Genomic DNA, 20,052 nt, shown 5'->3' on the forward strand with positions numbered 1-20,052 from the left:
ATATTATTATTTTTCATAATAATAAATGCAAAGCAGATTTAAAATTAGATATAGCATCATTCTTATGGAAAAAGGGAATTTGTCATAAGAAAAGCCTGCTCTATTAAGTGACAGTGAAAGTCCTTCTGAGTATCGGTTATTAATCTTGGTCAAATAATCAGCTAAGATAATATTTAGTATGATATATAACCTTCTTTCCATTCTTCCATTGTAAGGCCACAAGTCTAAATGTCTAAACCAAAGTGACTCCATGACAGGCTTTAAGTTTCCCCTCTGAACTAGAAGACCTGAGTTTCGGCTTCCCCGAAACTCTCAGGCAGTTACACATTGCCCAAGGCAGGAGAAACCACCCTTGCAACACCCAATCAGGAAAGGCCAGCGACCACCCTCCACATTGTTAAGGGAGAGGCCTGAAGATAGGAATTATAGATAGGACCCTGTTACCCAATGTTAAAGTTAACCCGTTAGTCATCGAACAAGACCCTAGGCTCGCTCTGTGATTGGTCAAATTTAAAGGTACTCTAAACGTTGTAATTGGATCCCGCCAAAAGTAACGAATACTCTAGACAATGTGTATGGCTAAATCCGCTGTCAATGATGTTGTATAATTATGATTGGATCACTGTTCCCATGTCACAACTTCTGTACCTTCCCCCATCTCAAACCCCATAAGAACCCTACTCTACCCTTGTTCGGGGCTCTCAGCAGGGACCCATACGCTGGTGAAGTCTGTGAGCCCAAGCTTAAGCCCGTAATAAAGCCCTTTGCCTTTGCATGCATGACTCGGTCTCCCTGGTGGTCTCTGGTCGGTGAGGATACTGCGATCTGGGTATAACACCATGATTACTGTCTAGCAAAGTCTGGTGATTCAACTCTTCCAGAAAATTTTGGCTTCCTTCTTGATAATTTTGTGAGACAAGAATTTTAGGACTTCCCTCTGTCAGAAGTGTCCCTGGGCCACGCTACAGGGAAGCTCATAGAAGCACAGAAACTGTGAGCAAATCTCACATGGTGTTGCCACATACTGCTATTTCCAAATTGCCATTAAAATTAAGTAATCTTCATTACTTCCATTCTATATAAGAAACCTTAGATGGGACATCTAATAGACATTTTTAATAGTAATTCAGAGCCTTGTGAGGAAATAAGGGGTTTGCTAGCAGAATTGAAACAAGACAGACTGAAGGATAAATACAGGCCAGATATTGACAATGAAGAAGTTCTCTTTTATATCCTTTTCTTTTTAAATAGAATCTAAGTGATTACGTGGAACCCACATTTTATAAGAGCAAGGAAGACATAGTAAATTTAGAAAACATTAAATGTATGGAAAATTATCAGCATCAAATTAGATTTCCATGTTACTGACCCTAATTATATGCTAGGGAAATTTGGTGACACCTGGCATTGTTTTCCAAATTTACATGTCTTCAAAATTACATGGGTGATTTTATATTAGTCTGAACCTTTGCATGAATAAAATACATCTCAAATATGGTATAACTTGCTGTGCCCAATTTTGTGTTTTGTTATTTTAAATCAATGTCATTTTGCTCTTGATTTGTGTGTAACATAATAAAAAAGCAAGTATTTGCATTGAAAATGAAGATAATTTTTTCATAGAATATTTACCGACAGAATACAAGCATGCTGGTGTTATTCTCCTGTTTTTACTATTTAACAGCTAATAAAAGGACGTATTAACCAATATCTGGAATCTTAAACCTATGCTAAACATTGATTGAGATCTATATAACACAAAGTCGTCTGTGTAGCACAAAATCTCCAAATAAAAATACATGTTCAAACAAAGACAAACCTTTACTTGATTTAAAAATGTAAGGTTAACATTGCCCCCTTCTGGCTCCATATTCAAGTAAAAGCAACCACTATAATCCCTAATAGCATATTCCTTCCCATAAAGCAGCAAGTCTGAAACAGAAAAACAATCTATAATACCATAGTCAAGAAGGAAGAGGAAGAGGATCTACTTCACCTGTGGAAGGTTTTAGGTCAGAGTTAGAGAGACTTCTATTAGCATTTAGCTCATCTAGACACATTATGAAAGCTTATCACTAGGCAGAAATACATGATGCTAAGATTGTTGTTACATAATTTTATTTCTAGCTACTTTCTTTTCCTTTTTCTCACTCATGTCCCCTCCCCATGTCACAAACACAAAGCTAATGGAACTCAAGAGAGGACTTAAACCCATCTCCACAACTAAATATTCAAGATGCAGTTCAGAAGGAAGAATTTCCAGAGATGGTTCACCACTGCTGTTTCCAAACATCTGGTCTTAGTTCCTAGAAAAATCAACAAAATCAACTTCATGCTGGTTAACCTAGGGACCATGGCACAAATTCATCTCTGTAATATCAGAGACTTAATACCATATTGTTAGCTTCCATATACCCCTAAGAAAATAATAAAATGGAAAACATACATACATTTGAGAAAAACTTTTAAAATCCTAATAGTTCTTGTGACATCCAATATTTTGGTCACTTAATTCCTAGAAAGGCAGTGAGAATTGTTCTTTCTGTCATCCTTAAATTCTAGAAGAGGCAAACAGAAAAATCAATCCTGGAGTCATGTTAAAGACTACTTCTGAGGCCTGCTATAGCAGGGATGAAGAATAATTACCAGTAAAAATATGTCACACCAGTTCTTATTGTGAAATACATAGAGTCAATCTGAACAGTTTGATATATCTATGTGAATTTTATTTATTGTTACTCTAGAGCTATGGAACAGTGTAGCTTTGCCACTGGAGAGTCCATCTTACCTTGCATGTGGGACAAAGTCCTGCAGAATTGTGTTCAGGATTATATTCTTATAGCAACTGTCTCATTATGTAAAGGTGATTCCAATACCAAAGTGTTTTCTACTTGTGGGCCTTCCCAAGGGTCATGACAGCATCACATCCTGTGCAACATGAGTTTATTGCTCAAGTGTAGGTCCCAAAATAGTTACTAGGGAGATGTTCAGAGATTAGCAAGGTACCAGTCATCTCTGGGCCCATCTCTGTCTCATTGCCTATTTTAAGTAGAGGCATTTGACCACACAACATTCAGAAAATTGAGAGAAACTATCCATCTTCAATTCTCTCTTGTGGCAAGAGGTAGGATTAATTACTAGCAACAAGAAACACTGCATCAAGTGACTTAAATTACTGGCAGATACACTGTCAAAAGCTCATTCTTCATTCCTGTTTGTTTGTTTGTTTGTTTGTTTGTTTTGAGAAATTCATATGATAAAAAGCATTGTGTATGCACTTAAGTCATGTTCCTAGCTTACTTTGCCTTACAGTTCTCATGCACTTAAGTATCAAATTTGTATTGTCATTATAAAGCTTAAATAATGCATGACCTTGGGCCATGAGGATAAGCAGCTCTTAGCAGGTAAAATTTATTTTTACTTTGGCAACTGCCAGGACACACACTTTCCATGATTTCCTACTGTGTGTTTCACTGAATGTCCAGCATCAAAGCTCTTGCGACTCTTAAGCTGTACTTAACATCTCTTGGCCAGACATGCTTGGACAGAGCTTATCCTGCAAATGTCAGGGTCAGCAGAGATATAATAAAAGCAAAGGGTAGTTAATGTTTAAAATGAATATACAACCCTAAAAAACAGACTTGCCTTTCCTAACACCTGATAGATGTAGCATAAGGGAGTTCAACATTACAATAGGTCCATGATGTAAAACTCAGGAACATATCATTTAAAGTGCAGATGTTGGCCAGTGGTTCTGTCCCAAACCACCTCATGTGCAAATGCAAGGGTTTGCTTTTTTTTTTTATTTTAGTTGTTTACTTATTGTGTTTATTCTGAAGGGCAGTAAATTAAGAAAGCATATAGGATGATATATTGACAGATATCAATGACACCTCAGAACTCTAGAGAGTTTGTTGACTAAGCAATCATTTAGAATCTCTCAACTAAATCCACAGTATAAGAAAGAGGAATGAAGGCAATAGAATCATCTCTGTTTTATAAGTTCAGAGCCATAGAAATAGTGATTGCTTTGGGGAAGAAAGGACAACATTATCTATCATCAATCACTATCTCTCTCTATCTGAACAAAACAGCTTCTGAATTAAACAGAATAGAATATTACACACGCTTCTTACTGAGGAAATGTGTAAGAAACCCAAGGATTCAGAAACTGTTTAACCTAGCATTTCCCTTCACCCAGCAAAGAGACAGTGCAGTACTTAATTGCAATGTGATTTAAATTTCTATGTGATAGCTTCAGTTTTCTTCATATAATTTCATCTGCCGTAAAGCAATAAGAAATATTGACTAACCATTATGATGACCAATGAAATTCATGATTTCATCAGGGTTTTTTCACAAGGTAATTATGAAAATAAAACAATATGCTGACTTTGGTATAACAACTATGATGTATTTATGATAGCTACTTATATACTCTTTAGCATGCATTTCTTATAAAATATATATAAACATACACCATAGACAGAAATTGTATGTTTTCACTCATATGTAGAATTTGAAATGTTAACAGAATACAATGGGAGAAGGGAAGGAAAAGAAAATGAGTAACAGAGTGGTGGAGGCAAACCATAAGAGACTCTTAAATATAGAGAACACTCTTAGGGTTGATAGGAATGGGGAAAATGGGTGATGGGCATTGAGGATGGCACTTGTTTGGATAAGCACTGGGTGTTTCATGATGAATCATGGGAATCTACTACAGAAGCCAAGGACACACTTTATACAGTGTATGTTAGGTAACAACAATAAATTACATTAAAAAAAGTAAAACAAAACTTTAGATGACAATATCTGACTTATCAAGGGGTGAGCTAACTTGAAAAGAAGGAGATAATAAGAAAAGTAGAGCTACAAAACGGAATGAAATTATGTTCTGATGGTATCATTTGAGATCCTGAATCCAGACTGACTAAAGCCAGCCACATCCATCACTGTGAACTCTAGAGTTACTTTAGCCCCAAATTCCAATTTAAAAGAAGAATTTAAATTGGTATTTTATCCTGCACAGTTGTAATAGCCCTAAATAACAGGATTTCAAATAACTATAAGCACAGAGATTATATTATTTATATAATCTGTATAAATCAATTCTATTCCTATACTTTGCTTAGTTTTTTGATGAAAATAAAATGGTGCCAATTGGCTCAAAAATCATGTATTCCATCACAGAGACATGAATTTCTGTCCACATTCCACATCTGTACATGTTGACCTTATTTTTAGATCTTAGGTGTCTGATCTTGCAATAAGTTACCTTATCTAAATCATTTGACTCCTTTAGTGAATACATTGTCACATAATCCCAGTTTTCCAGACAACTAATAGAGTTTAGCACTTTTCTTTTAATTTCTAATTTACCTAATAAAATACCTCACATGCAAATTGTTTTTATTATAAACAGTTGGTCTCATTCCTTGTTGGAGATCTTTCATGCACTCAAGCAGTTAGCTCTGTGTGTCAGTCTCCTCAAGTCCCAGTTCAAGATCTATACTCTCCAAAAGCTTAAATCCATTATAGAAACAAAGGATTATGAACTATTATTTTTTGTTGATTTTGAATGGGCTAAATATAAACTAATTTCTACAATAAAGGATGGCACCTGAATGAATGGAAGATAGGAGAAATAGAAGAAGAATTGGAGAGATAAAAGGGTACAGGCAGTAAGGAAGATAGATATGTGAGAGTCGCTACAGGAAGTACAGAAAAGATTCAAAGAGGGGAAAATAAAAGAATGTCTCATTGGCATCAAGGGCCAAATTGAAATCTTCCATCCAAACATCTTTAAACCATCTTCATCGTTTTAGTTATTGGGTTATCTAAACTGTGAGCAGTAGAACACATTACACCAGCTACACCCCCTTGACTGAGGAGATGAGGCAAGGATCCCTAGACAGGGGAAGCCATAGGCTCTTCAACAACTGAGAGCATGGTCTGGTATAAAAAACAGAATCAAAATTAATTTGTCTAGTCCAAATTATTTTAGGGAAACCTGAAAAAAAGTACTAAAAACACAAGGTCATAAGAAAGATAAAATAGAAAGGTACCAGAGATACCATGATCTGAAACTATGCAGACATAGGGTGCCTGGGTGGCTCAGTCAGTTAAGCATCTGACTCATGGTTTCTTCTCAGGTCATGATCTCATGGTTTAATGAGTTTAAGTCCCACATCCGGCTCTGTGCTGGCAGCAGGGATCCTGCTTGGGATTCTCTCTCTCTGCCCTTCCCCCACTTGCCCTGCCTCTGTCTCTCTCAAAATAAATAAATACACTTAAAAAAATAAAACTATGCAGACATAAAAGAATCATTTTAATGGTAGAACAGAGACATTGGCATAAACTCAGACGGAAGTGTTTCCTTCACTCTGTGTACCCGAACTTGTTATTCTAAAGATCGGGATGCCCAGTTACAGAAACAATAGCTGCAATGCAAGAGGCTCTATACCAAATTCTTTGAAAGAAGAATTTGAAAGAAGACACTGGAAGTGACAAGCATTAAAACAGACCCAAGATCTAAACCATATAATCTAAACCATATATCCTTTAAGAAGCTATCAGGAGCATGAATGAGTTTCTTTATCTTGGAACCAGAGTTGTTAAACACATATACCCAAGTGACAAAAGTAATAAGGCAGCAAATTCATTACATAATCACTGTTCTTTTTTACAAGTTCATACAAGCATATAGCAACCTGCTAAAACACTTGCCTCTCAACAAGGATACGTATAAGGGAAAGTTGGATGTGAAGTTCAGTTGTATTTTAATACTGTGGCATAGGCATTATCAATAAGCATTTTAAGGAGCAACACAAATATATACTGTACTTGACATACAAATATTTTATGATGGTGTTTGATATGTCATCACGTGATGTTACTTACATGAGTCCCCATGTAGAAATTAGTGCAAAGGAAATTGTAATCCATCTAGAAGAGCTTGTGTGTTCTTCCATTCTGATAATATAGAAGTGCTTTTTAAGGGAGACTCTGCTAAGAGGTGTGGTGATAGCCTAAGGTAATATAAGTCAGACTAGTAACATTACCCTTTTATGATACGCGTGTTGTATTCCTTCTCCTCTTTTGTAGCCTTGGTTTGTTCAGTCTATATATATATTTTAACACCTTCATTTTAAGTATATCATTTATTATAAATAAATCTAAATACATTTTGGTTAGAAGTTAAATATAAACAAATATATATTATTTTCAGATATACATGGAATAGCACATTTTTCCCTAGATAACACAGAAGTGTTTTTCACAGAATCACTGCTACATTCTATAGTTTTTCTTCTTTGCCTTTTGCTATATATTAAGAATAGCATTTCTATACTTATTTTGGCTTATTTTTCAATTACATATAAGGGGATATATATGCAATCTGTTATCTAAAGACATAGTTTAGTAAAATAATATGAGTGATAACCATTGTTGAAACATGCTGACTTGTGTTTATTTTCCCCCATGTTTTAAGGTTTCATTTTGTCATTGGAAACATTTTTATAGTAAGAAACCTCGCTAAGGTATTTTCCTATTTCATTCAGTTTGGGATGAAGAAAGCTCATTCATCCCACAAATATGTGATACAGTTTTAACCATGTATTAGGTACTTTGCTAGAGTAAGACAGTGTTCCATATAATTTGGTGAATAGCTATGGGATCATCTATTTTCTACAGCTTAACTAGCATAGGAAACAGAGGCATACTAAGAGTTAGGAAGACAATATCTTCACTCAATGTAATTCCATAACTAAAAACTGAGAGCTTATACTTGTTTCCTACAAACCTTGCATCAACCTAGTGAAAACAAAATGAGAAAAGGTCTCTGGACAATTAAAAATTTTAGATAAATTAATAGTATCTTAGTAGGAAAAAAAGTAAAGACAGGTGTCAAGTGTTTTTGTTTTTTTTTTCCATCTGCGATCAAGTAATTCTGCAATCTAATTTTGGGTTCTAAGTAAAATGCGTATCTTTGCTGCAATAGTAGTATAATTTTAATATATTATTAAGTTTAGATTCTGAACTATTATAACCAAATTTGTGCTGATACTTTACACACTTGCACATTTTAGTATGTAACGATTCTATCTTGTATAAGTTATTGTATGTGACCCTAAAGTTACTCAGAGTCATCTAAAAATAAATATATCACATGTGCCTAAAAAGTGATGTGAAAGAAAAAAATAGTGGCTTCATCTTGGTTTATTTTTCAATTGAACATTTTCATGTATTAAATCCTACCATAAAAATAAAGCTCTTTATTTTTTAACACCCTTTATGTGAAAGAAAATTAGAAACATATCAGCTTAAAATAGAATCGTTTTATATGATGTGGCATTAGTTTTTTGGTCTCTGTAAAACACCCAGTAGATGAATGTTGATATATCATAGTCACTGCTACCATCAATAATAAGTCACCAGCTGTCATGAACCTCCTAAACCCTATGCTGAACCAATGAACTGGATGAATGTGTAAAGCAAGAGCGAAGGTAAAAGCTGTACACATTTATCTACTTTCTCAACATTCTGGTTTTCATTAAGTTTGATGCACATATTGAGATCACCTCCCAATATATTGCGTTTGGTAATTAAAAGAGATTAGAGATTGTCAAGGATACTGAACAACTCACACACACACACAAACACACAATCACACACACTAAAATACAATCATGGAGAATCAAAATATTAATTTGAGAGGGCGCACCTGGGTGGCTCAGTCAGTTGAGCATCAGACTTTGGCTCAGGTTATGATCTCACCTTTGTTAGTTCAAGCCCCACAACAGGCTCACTGCTGTCAGCAGAGTCTTTTGGATCCTCTGTCCCCTTCTCCCTCTGCCCCTCCACTCTGTCTCTCTCAAAAATAAACATTAAAAAATTAAATATATATATATATATATATNGGAAATGATTCTATAAGGACTATAAACAAGCCATTCATTTTGCCAGGGACATGGATTTAAGAGAGCTTTGACAAATTTCATATAGCAATTTCTTAAGAATTCAGGAGCAGTGCTTTTAAAATCTCTATTGGGAAGCACATACCATACTTTCAAATTAAGCCTGACGACTGTGCTTGGAAACATTGTCACACAACACTGGTTTTGTAGATTAAAGTTTCCAAGTAGAAGATAGAAGCATATTGTTCTTATGTATGCCCATTCTGAAATCAAGCAGAGCTGGACCAGTCACTAGAATGTCTTTAGATAATAAAGACTTTGCAATTAACCCTAACTTATAAGAAATCTCTAGGATCTACAACTCTGGTGTGTCCAGATCACTGTTTTTCATAATATTCAAACAAATGACTTGGCAAAAGTATAAATAAATCTTGACAAGCTTGGATAGGATATTTTCAACTGTCATGGAGATTTTTACTTGAGACAGCAAGCAATTCTTACCACTATGGGCAATGAATTTCCACATTTAGTCCACACACTTCTTTAAGGTTTACTGAGCAGGTATCAAAAATCGTCCAGCTACCATTATGCAAGCTAAATTAAAGAAGGCCAGAAATTCATTGAGGAAAACACAAAAATTCCTTGTAGCAATTAGTGGGAATAGAGGACTGGGGCATCTTCCCTTCCCCACTTCAAGCCAAGTGAGCATCAAGGGAATTTGATGAGACTGTGACCCAAGTAGTGGCATTGGGTTTGTTTCCAGAGAAGAGACCTGGATTTTCTTTCTGGCTGCAAATTTGCTATTCTATATAAAAAAATACCTAACCCTGTTATGGCTCATCTCCAAGCACAATGAAAGAATATTTGGTAAGTGTGATATTGTCCTCTAGATATTCTGATATGGGGTTGGACATATGGATTTGGATTTGACTCCCCTCTGAATTCTCAAGCTGAGCAGTTGGTTGTGACTGCTTATGGAAGAGGACAAGGAAAGAGGAGAGTGATGAATGTGACTTGTGCTTCCAGGATTTGTTAGGGCAGCAATACCTGAATTCCAGTTCTCTTTGCTCTTTGATCTATATATTTCTCTCATAGAGATATGACCCAAGATATCTGCCTTCCAGGCCCAGGTATTCTAGTAGCAAAGCTGGAGGTGGAGTGTTGGAGGGCAGGAGTTTGGGGAAATGTAAAGAGGTTATTTGAATAGAGTATTATGGAGAATAGGTAATAGTTGAATGCAGCAGTCCCCAAAGGATGGGTCTCAAAATTACACAAAAGAGCCTCATGAAAGAGGTAGCCAGAATTCGGTCATGCACTATTTAGTGCCAGATTACATCAGCACCAAGCAAAGAGGTATTTGACTTATCTGTCTAATTCACCCTTACCTTGCCCCCTGCCCTGGATCCCATAAAAGCCAGAAATTTCAGGAGTGGAGAAGTAAGTGTAATAAGGAGATGAAAAAAAAAAAAAACCAGACCATGCTCCCTCTCCTACTGTTTGTCTGAGAATCCTAGGGATAACCTGAGGAACAGAGCATATTAAATGTGGATTGGGTGAGAAGTTAAAGTTTGGATTCAAATTTGTTACGACTTTTAAATAATTGAAATGAAATTGTTCTAACCTCTAAAAATGAATAGAAAATTTAGGGAATATGTTGCACATGTTGACAAAGAGTAGGGAAGAGGAATTTAGGAAACAAGTTTGAAGACTATGGAGGAAACAAAATAAATCTATTTTCATATTGTGTCCTATTTAAAATATCTTGTCTCATGGCAAGATTGCAAAATGATTTCAAACCATTGGCTGAGATCAGATGTTCCCAGTTTCATCCACAGACCAGATTCAGTCACTGCTAACATTTTGCTTTTCCATTAGGAAATAATAAAAATAAGAATACTTTTGTAGCAAGTTTACGCAACTTAATTTATTCAACTTAAGTCACGCTTTATTGTAAGATCATGTACTTCACAGTATTTTTTAAAGTTTTTTAAAGATTATTTATTTTGAAAGAGAGAGAGCAGCCAAGTGGGGTAGGGGCAGAAAGAGAGGGGGCCAAGAGAATGCTAAGCAGAACATAGATGTTCTATGGAGCTCAAACTCATGAACCATGAGATCATGACCTGAGCCAAAATCAAGAGTTGGACAATTAACTTACTGAGCAACCCAGGCATCCCAAAACATGTACTTTACATTATGCTAAAAAAATATATGGGAAAGCAAAGTCTGAGTGTTTTTCTTTTATTTTTTATTCTTTCTTGAAAATAATGAAGGGATGTCAACTTTATGTCCACACCCAAAGTATTTTTTAATTAAATATTTACTCCATTGCTCTAGAACAAATTATTTAATCGGAAATAACCTAGGTAATATTTTTTCTATTCTGATTTCATGGACCTAAAAATAACTTTTTAAAAAATTGGGTGTCATGAAAATAAAAAAGTAGAGATGGATCATTGGATCTATTTTTGGGATTTCTACAGTAAGATAAATGAGTTACTTCATGTCTCATAGATGACCCTGAAATTTTAATCTTGTCCTGCATTGAACTCCTCTTCAGTGAGTTAGTCTCCTTTCCCATAATATTGTTTAGTGTTTCCCTCTTCACCTCTGAAGAAGCAAGTGAAGAGGACAGAGCATTACACTCAATCCAGAGTGGTCACTCCAGGAAAAATGTTTTGCATCAAGGAAAAATTCTTACTGAAAATGCCCACATCTTTTTCCTACAGCCCATTTCATTTTGACAGATTTCCCAGATATAAACACATTTTTGTTCTTTGACTGTGCTTAGCTATTCAAGTCATGTAGCTAATCATTTTAGACTGAGAAAATAAAATCATACAGAGTTGAATGAGTCATTTTTAAGAATAAGCTCCAAATATCTTAGTCTCCTCAGTTTGTTTCCACCAGCAATTTATCTCACAACGTAGTAATTTCTGCCAAAATATCTTGTGGGGTTGGGCTATAGAAGGAGTGGGGAGAGGGGCCTCAAGCAATTTTGAATTGAGTTGAATTCTGCCAATATTCTTTAATCAAATGCACTCTTATGAATACATTATGTTCTATGCCTTCTTTCATGTATTTTTCTAAATTGGAATTCTCTTTTCCCACCATCGCCATCATCTTTAACACCAACAAGTAGATGCCATGCGTTTTCAGTGGTCAGCTCAAAACATCCAGGAGAAGCTTTTCCTGATTGGTCTAGTGATACTGACTTCCTTCTTCCCTTTATCCCACTGCATAGTCTGCATATAAAGACCTGTACCTAATCATTAACTGTTGTGGATTTGGGGGTTATCTCCACCACAAGGAGATCCAAGATTTATGTTTTACTTAATCTCATGGGGCACTTTAGAAATTAGCACATGGACTATTAAGTCAGTAAGCATCGACTTGGTGTCCACCCCACCACATACTGGCGTGACAACCTAGAAAAAGTATTTAACAGAGGGCTTGGCAACGAAAAAGCATGTAATAAATACTGCTCCTTGCTGCTGCTGCCTTTATAGCCGCTCTTGCTAGTTTCCATGGAGTTAAAATTAACAACATTGACCCTTTGCCAAGAACTTAATAGATAATTGTTATTTCTGTGAAAACTCCTGAAGCTCTTTAATTCATTCATTTTTTGTTTCCCCACCAAAGCTACCATTGTTTTCACATACCCATATTTTTGACAATAAGACCTCATTTTCATTAACCTAGCCCTGGTAGGATGGGGCTCTGTGGACTTTCTTTACTCCACCCCTTTAAAAACTTTATAAAATTGTATTATATATTTTATGTAGATATATCTTTTAGACCATTATGTCTGGTTTTTAATAATATGAACCCCCAAAAAATAAGTATTAAAAGACCATGTTGACTGTGCTTGCTTTATTAAGGATTTTCAAAATGCTTAAATAAGAAGAGTAGGGTCACCTGGGTGGCTTAGTTGGTTAAGTGGCCGACTGCGGCTCAGGTCATGATTTCACAGTTTGTGGGTTTGAGCCCCGCATCAGACTCTGTGCTGACAGCTCAGAGCCTGCTTTGATTTCTGTGTCTCCCTCTCTCTCTGCCCTTCCCCCACTCCTGCTTTGTCTCTCTCTCTCTCTCTCTAAAGATTAAATAAATATTTAAAAATTTTTAAATAAAAAAAGAGTAATGGAAAATCTCAAAGAGAAAATGATAGCATATTTCTTAAATTATAATATTTTCATAGCATTCTCAGTCTTAGGATTGGACACCTATCTCCATGCTGTTCTTTTCCAAATAGCACTAAGTTTTCTTCTCAACAGTACAATGAGCTCTTAAGCAATTGTAATTTCTTTTGAAAAAAACCAGCATTTTTAATTAAAAAAGGGTGTTAAAGCTTGTAAATTCTGAACAATAAGAAATAGCTAAAGTCATTCACGTCAAGCTGGGCATTAGACAACTGGTCTCAAATGCAAAAGAGTCTTCCTAAGGATCAGTGGTCACTGAGATGGAGAACACAAAACAAAACAAGAAAATCATATCTCATTTTCTCAGCAAGATAACCTCTACCTGGTGATCAGAGTATCCCTTTTATCTAGCTTCCCTGCATGTTTTTCTTCTTTTCTAATTTATTTGAACATCCTTTCAAATAGATATCCTCATCCTAACAGACATAATGCAACTATCTTTTCTGAAGTTCAAACTAATGCTCTGATATAAGAATAAAGGAAAACAACACTATAGAGATATCTCTTTCTCTTTAAATTTATGTGGTTTAAGAGAACAGAAGGCTTACAGTATGGGAGATGTTTTTCCTCTTGTTTCTATGCATCATTTGCCACATGAGCTCCGCTAGATGGTTTCCAGGGTGAGTGAGGAACACACTGGCCCTACGCCCCAGGAAACTGCCAAACACCTGCTGGTAGGTGCAGATGCTCCTAAGTTTAGTAAACATAAGGCCAAAGTACAGAATGGCTGGTCCTGTCTTCTTTGGGAGGAAGTACATTTATTATTTGTTTTATTTTCAGAAAGAGAGCAGACACACTGGACATATAAAAAGCAATCTTGTCTGTAGTATGATGGTACCTGAAGTGCTATTTTTTTCTAAGATAAAGTCACCAGTTGATTTCACTGGAATATCTGTAAAACTTTTGTCTCAGTGATTATTTTGTGTTTCTGTATGACTTGAAATATTTACAGATGGTTTTTCAGTTCAAAATTCAGATGTTTCTGTTGTCAAACCTTGGATTTTGACTCCTTAAACAAGAACATACACAGTGGGTAATAATCACAGCATAATATTACCTTTCCTAATACATCTGTTCACATATTGTTAGCTTCACATTTGCATCCCTTAATCTGTGGACATAGGAAAGCATTACTTTAAAACCTCATGGTATTTTAAAAACTCACAGGAAAACAGGAAGATTAGCACTGCACTGATATTTATAAGAGGCACAGAGAAAGAGAAAGAATAGAAAATGCATTAAAGAAGCCCCTCTCCTGACTTTCCTCTTACACATATGTTCTCAAATAGTGAAGTGAATAACAGTGAGAAATACGCATGGCAAAACCCCTCATACAGAATATGCAGTCCCCAGCCCTCTTGAAGAAACAGTAAGTGCCAGGGCAAAAGCCTCATGCAGGAAATCAGGAAGACATTCTTGTTTACTTTGTCTTCCTCTAACCAACCAACCTCTAACATGGTTGGTGCTAACAACACAAAAATCAATATTGAAGGCATTAATTAAACCACAGACACAAAAATTTCTGTGAAATATATGTATAGATTAACACTTAGGCTACTATCCTAAAACTACATCAGATAAAGAATTCAATTTACCCAAAACCCAAACAGCCTTCATGGACATTTGACCTCATAGACCTGTAAATCTTTACACTCGATAAGCCACACCTACAGAACATATCATTGTTGATTTTAATAGTTAATTCAAACACGTTTTCCAAATCCTCTATTTCATATAGATACTAATGCCAGGTTCAAAATACAGACAAATAATACTTACATTTGAAGAGCACAGCTGTTATTATAGATGCATATTTTTTGCCAGAAAACATGAAATTCAATTTGAACAGAAGCCCAAAATCATAAACATTACTTGAATAATCCAAAGTGTATATAATCAAATTTTAGTATACTGGGATTTTATTGTTATTTCTTTTCCTTTTTTATGTTTTGAAACTAGAGCTCTTACATGAATATTCATTAAGAACTTTTCTTGGATCTTATTTGCCCTCTCTGAATCAATATCAATATTTAAACAAAAACAAAAACAAAAACAAAACCTTTGGGGAGCCTGAGTGGCTCAGACGGTTAAGTGTATGACTCTTGATTTTGGCTCAGGTCATGATCTCACAGTTTGTGGGGTTAAGTCCCCAGCCAGGCTCCACATTGAAAGCACGGGCCTGCTAGAGATTTTCTCTCTCCCTCTCTCTCTACCCTTCCCTGCTTGTGAGCTCTGTGTCTCTCTTTAATTTAAGTAACCTATTAGTCAAGTTCAAAGTATGACTTACTCTGTTATTTTTTATGTTTATTTATTTTTGAGACAGAGAGATAGAGCATAAATGAGAGAGGGGAAGAGAAAGAGAGGGAGACACAGAATCTGATAGCTCTGAGTTATCAGCACAAAGCCTGACATGGAGCTTGTACTGACCAACAATGAGATCATGATCTGAGCCGAAGTTAGATGCTTAACCGACTGAGCCACCCAGGTGCCCCAAAATAAATATGACTTATTCTTAAAATGTGTTGTTGTGAAAAAGCCGGGCCTCACTTAGGAGTATACCAAATTCTGACCTACAGACTTAAATGATGCTCCAGCAATATTCATGTTTACCAAGTGTTTATAAAGCACCTACTGTGTATCAGGTTGCATGATTAGGGGCCAATGAAACAAAAATAAATACTTCATGTGTTATCCTTTAGAAAATACAGACTAGTGAGTCCTCAAGAAAATTCAACACGTAGAGGTAGTTGTCATATATCAGAGTAACATCACATATAGAGGTATATGTTTGTAAAGATGGCTCAAACAAAATACAGTTTACCTGTGGAGGAGACCATTCAACTGAGCTTCAATAAGTAATAATTAGATCACCAAACAGATGGCATATTCTAGACACAGAGGTCGACAAACATAGATGTGGGACATCTCAAATTATTAGGGGACTGCCACAGATTTGATGTGTCAGACATGTAGTAAGTGAGGTTAGTAAATGTAGGTAGTGTGGTTGAGAAAAGCAGAAGCAGGAAAGAAATCAGAAAAAATAAGATATTGTATAAAGGAGTGACATGATTAGATAATCAGATAGACATTCTTAAAAGACATTTCATACGAAGGGTTTTCAGTAGAATGATGAAGGTAAGGAGACCAGTTAGGAAGTCATTGTGACAATTTGTCTGAAATATTTTGAAGGCTTCAAGTAGAAAAGTTAGTTCTTCTATCAAAGGAGGTAACAAATTCAAAAGACACCAATATGGCCTCATTTATAAACCCAGGTCTTTGATTATATAGAATGAAATTTTAGGGCATACTAATTTATAAAAATTCTAAAAAATTTAGATATGTAACCCAAAGGAAATCAGTAGTAAAAATATAAAACAAACATATCTAGAAAGAAGCTGTTATGATTGATGTCAAAAAGGTTACTGCCTGTGTTCTCCTCTCAGATTTTTATGGTTTCAAGTCTCACATTTAGATCTTTAATCCATTTTGGATTTAATTTTGTGTATAAGAAAGTAACCCAGTTTCATTCTTTTGTATATTTCTGTCCAGTTTTCTCAACACCATTTGATGAAAAGATTGTCTTTTCTATTGGATATTCTTTCCTGCTTTGACAAAAATTAACTGTCCATATACTCATGGGTTGATAGCAGCCTTATCTACAAAAGCTAAATTATGGAAAAAGCCTGAGTGTCCATAGACTGTAGAATGAATAAAGAAGGGGTGTGTGTGTGTGTGTGTGTGTATATAAAATGTAATATATATAATATAATATATAATGTAATATATACNATTTGCAACAACAGGGATGGAGCTACAGAGTGTTATGCTAAGTGAAATAAGAAGTCAGAGGAAGATGAATACCATATGATTTCATGCATATGTGGAATTTAATAAATGAAAAAAATGAGGAAAGGAAAAAAAAGAGAAAAAGAGCGGCAAACCAAGAAACAGACTCTTAACTATAGAGAAAAAACTGATAGTTACCAGTGGGGAGGTCGGTGGGGGATAGCTTAAATAGGTGACGAGGATTAAGAAGTGCACTTATTGTAATGAGCACAGACTGTTGTACAGTGTTGAATCACTATATTGTACAGCTGCAACTGATATTACACTGTATATTAACTCACTGGAATTTAAATAAGAATTTAAAGAAAGAGAAAATTCCAAACAAAATTTTTTTTAACTTTCCTGATAATTCACATTAAGGTGAGCATGGCAATGAAAACAAAATGACCCATTAATTAAAAATGACCTATTAATTTGGTAAAAGACTATAGTGCAAACTAAAATTAGAAGAGTAATGTGTGTACTAGCCTTGACCCTATGACAATTATCTCGTAACGGTCAGTCACTTACTTTCTTGCTACATCCATTATTCTGTCTGTATTAGAAGCAGATTACGATGAAATGAGCAAAACAAATTAATGAAACAATTATATAAAAACATTATTACCATCATTCTGTGTATAATTTTATTTCTAAAATTGTCTACATACATTAAAGAGGTATTCCTACAAACTAAGTTTCTTAAATAGTAACAATAGAATTATGAATAAAAATCTCTTGTAGTAAGATGGTCTCATTAGTGTTAGTTGTTTTCATCAATTTGTTAGTAAGAAAGCACATTATGCAGACATAAAGAGCTATTATTTTTTTAAAAAGCCACTTAAAATAACAATTGTTATTTCTTCAAGGGTCTCTTTCCTTCTCTCATATAAAAATCATGTAAATAAACTACACTGGAACAATGGAACAATGGAAACTGCCAATCACATTTAAAGCAATTAAATCATTTGGTAACAGAAAGTTAAAATGTTCAGGCCAAGATAAATAAAAGTATTCAAATCTTGTCATGCAAGAAATGAGAGTTTATACAGATTAGTCATAAGGAAATGAAAAGTGAATGTTTTATAAGCTCTGATTATTAACATGAACCATGTGAGTTTAATCTGCATTTTACTTTGTGACACTCTGTGAAAATATGTCACTCTGTGAAAATATTTTGATAAAGAGAAACAACAATAGTATAAATTCCTAGTCTGTGGATTGTGTGAGAAATACATATTGGCTATCAAATTGAATACCATTTTATATTTGAAAGAATGTCACCCTAGAATTGTTGGTCTTTTGGTAATTGTTCTTAGTGTTTGAGCTGCTTAAAGGTCTTGCATCTATATCCATTTTGAATTGTTCCATTTCATTACATTAAAACTACTACATTTGTAACTTTCAAATAATCCAAAGATTCTTGTACTACTTATACTCCTACCATCACTACCACACCATGTTTCCCTTAACATTTATTTAATATTTTGAGGCTGGCAGGTGAGACTGATTAAAAGGATTATAGCTGCTTCTGAATTATCTTTTAAATGCTGCCCTGTAAGTTTAAATTACAAACTTTTGATGTAAAAATGGCATGTAAGTGAATTCAAAAGTCATGCTTTTCTTAGTAGTAGCATAATGAAATGCATTACTTGACAATCAAATAAATTTTAGTTTTTAAAGACATACATTGGTAAGAAAACTACAAAACTCTGATAAATGAAATAAAATAAGAACTAAGTAAATGAGGAGATATTCCATGTTCATGGATAAGCAGATTTAATCTTGTCAAGACATCAATTCTTCCCAACTTGACTGACAGATTCAGTGTAGTATCAGTCAAAATCTCAAGAAGTTATTTTATGGATATTCATATGAACATGTATGCCTTCCATCTGGATGTTCCTCTGTGTCCTTTATCATATCCTTTATTACATAATAAACCAGCAAACATAAGTAAAGTTTTCCCTGAGTTTTGTGAGCCATTCTAACAAAATACTTAGCTCCAGAAATGGGACATTAGAGTCCCAATTTATAGCCAGTCTGTTAGAAATACAGGCGAGAACCCAGGGTTTGAGATTTACATCTGAAGTTGGGAGTGGGGGACCGTCTTGTGGAACTGAGCTCTCACATCATGGAATCTGATACTATATCAGGTAGATAGTGTCAGAATTGAATTGAATTATAGGACACCCAGCTGGTGTTATAAAAAATTGCTTGGTGAGAGGGAAAAGGCCACACACTTGGCAACAGAAGAAATGTCAGAAGTCAAGTCTTCTGTGTGAGTAATAAAGGAAAAACACAGAGGAGGAGAAGTTTTTCCTACATAATGGATCAAAGACTTTAAAAAGACTCCTTGTCAAAGAAGATAAAGTGTAAATAAGCATATGAAAAGATGCTCCACATCTTGTCAAGGAAATGCAAATTAAAACAACAATGAGATACCACTAGAAACTTATTAAAATGGCCAAAATCCAGAACAAAAACAACACCAAATGCTGGTGAGGATGTGAAGCACCAGAGACTTACATACTTTGTTGGTGGAAGTGCAAACTGGTATGGTCACTCTGGAAAACAGTTTGGTGGTTTCTTATAAAACTAAAGATAGTCAAACTTATGATCCAACAATCACACTCCTTGGTATTTATCCAAAGGAGTTGAAAATTCATACCTGTATAAAAATCTGTACATGGATATTTATAAGTTTTATTCATAATTGCCCAAATTTGGAAGCAACCAAGATGTTCCTCAGTAGGTGAACTGGTAAATAAACTGTAGTATACCTAAACAATGGGATATTATTGAGCAATCAAAAGAAATGAGCTGTGAAACCAGGAAGACATGAAGGAAACAAATTGCACATTGCTAATTGGAAGAAACCAATCCGAGAAGAGCACATATCATATAATTCCAACTATATGACATTCTGGAAAGGCAAAACTATGGGGGGAAAAAAGTCAGTGATTGCCAGAGTGGGGAGTTAACAGGAGATGAATAGCCATTGCACAGAAGATTATTAGGGCAGTGAAAATTCTCTAGAATATTATAACAATAGATACAGGTCATTATGCATTTGTTCAAACCCACTGAGAGTGTGAATCTACCTAAGA

The sequence above is a fragment of the Crocuta crocuta genome, unplaced genomic scaffold, assembly GCF_008692635.1.
Source record: "Crocuta crocuta isolate KB4526 unplaced genomic scaffold, BGI_CrCroc_1.0 scaffold309, whole genome shotgun sequence".
Classification (NCBI taxonomy): Eukaryota; Metazoa; Chordata; class Mammalia; order Carnivora; family Hyaenidae; genus Crocuta; species Crocuta crocuta.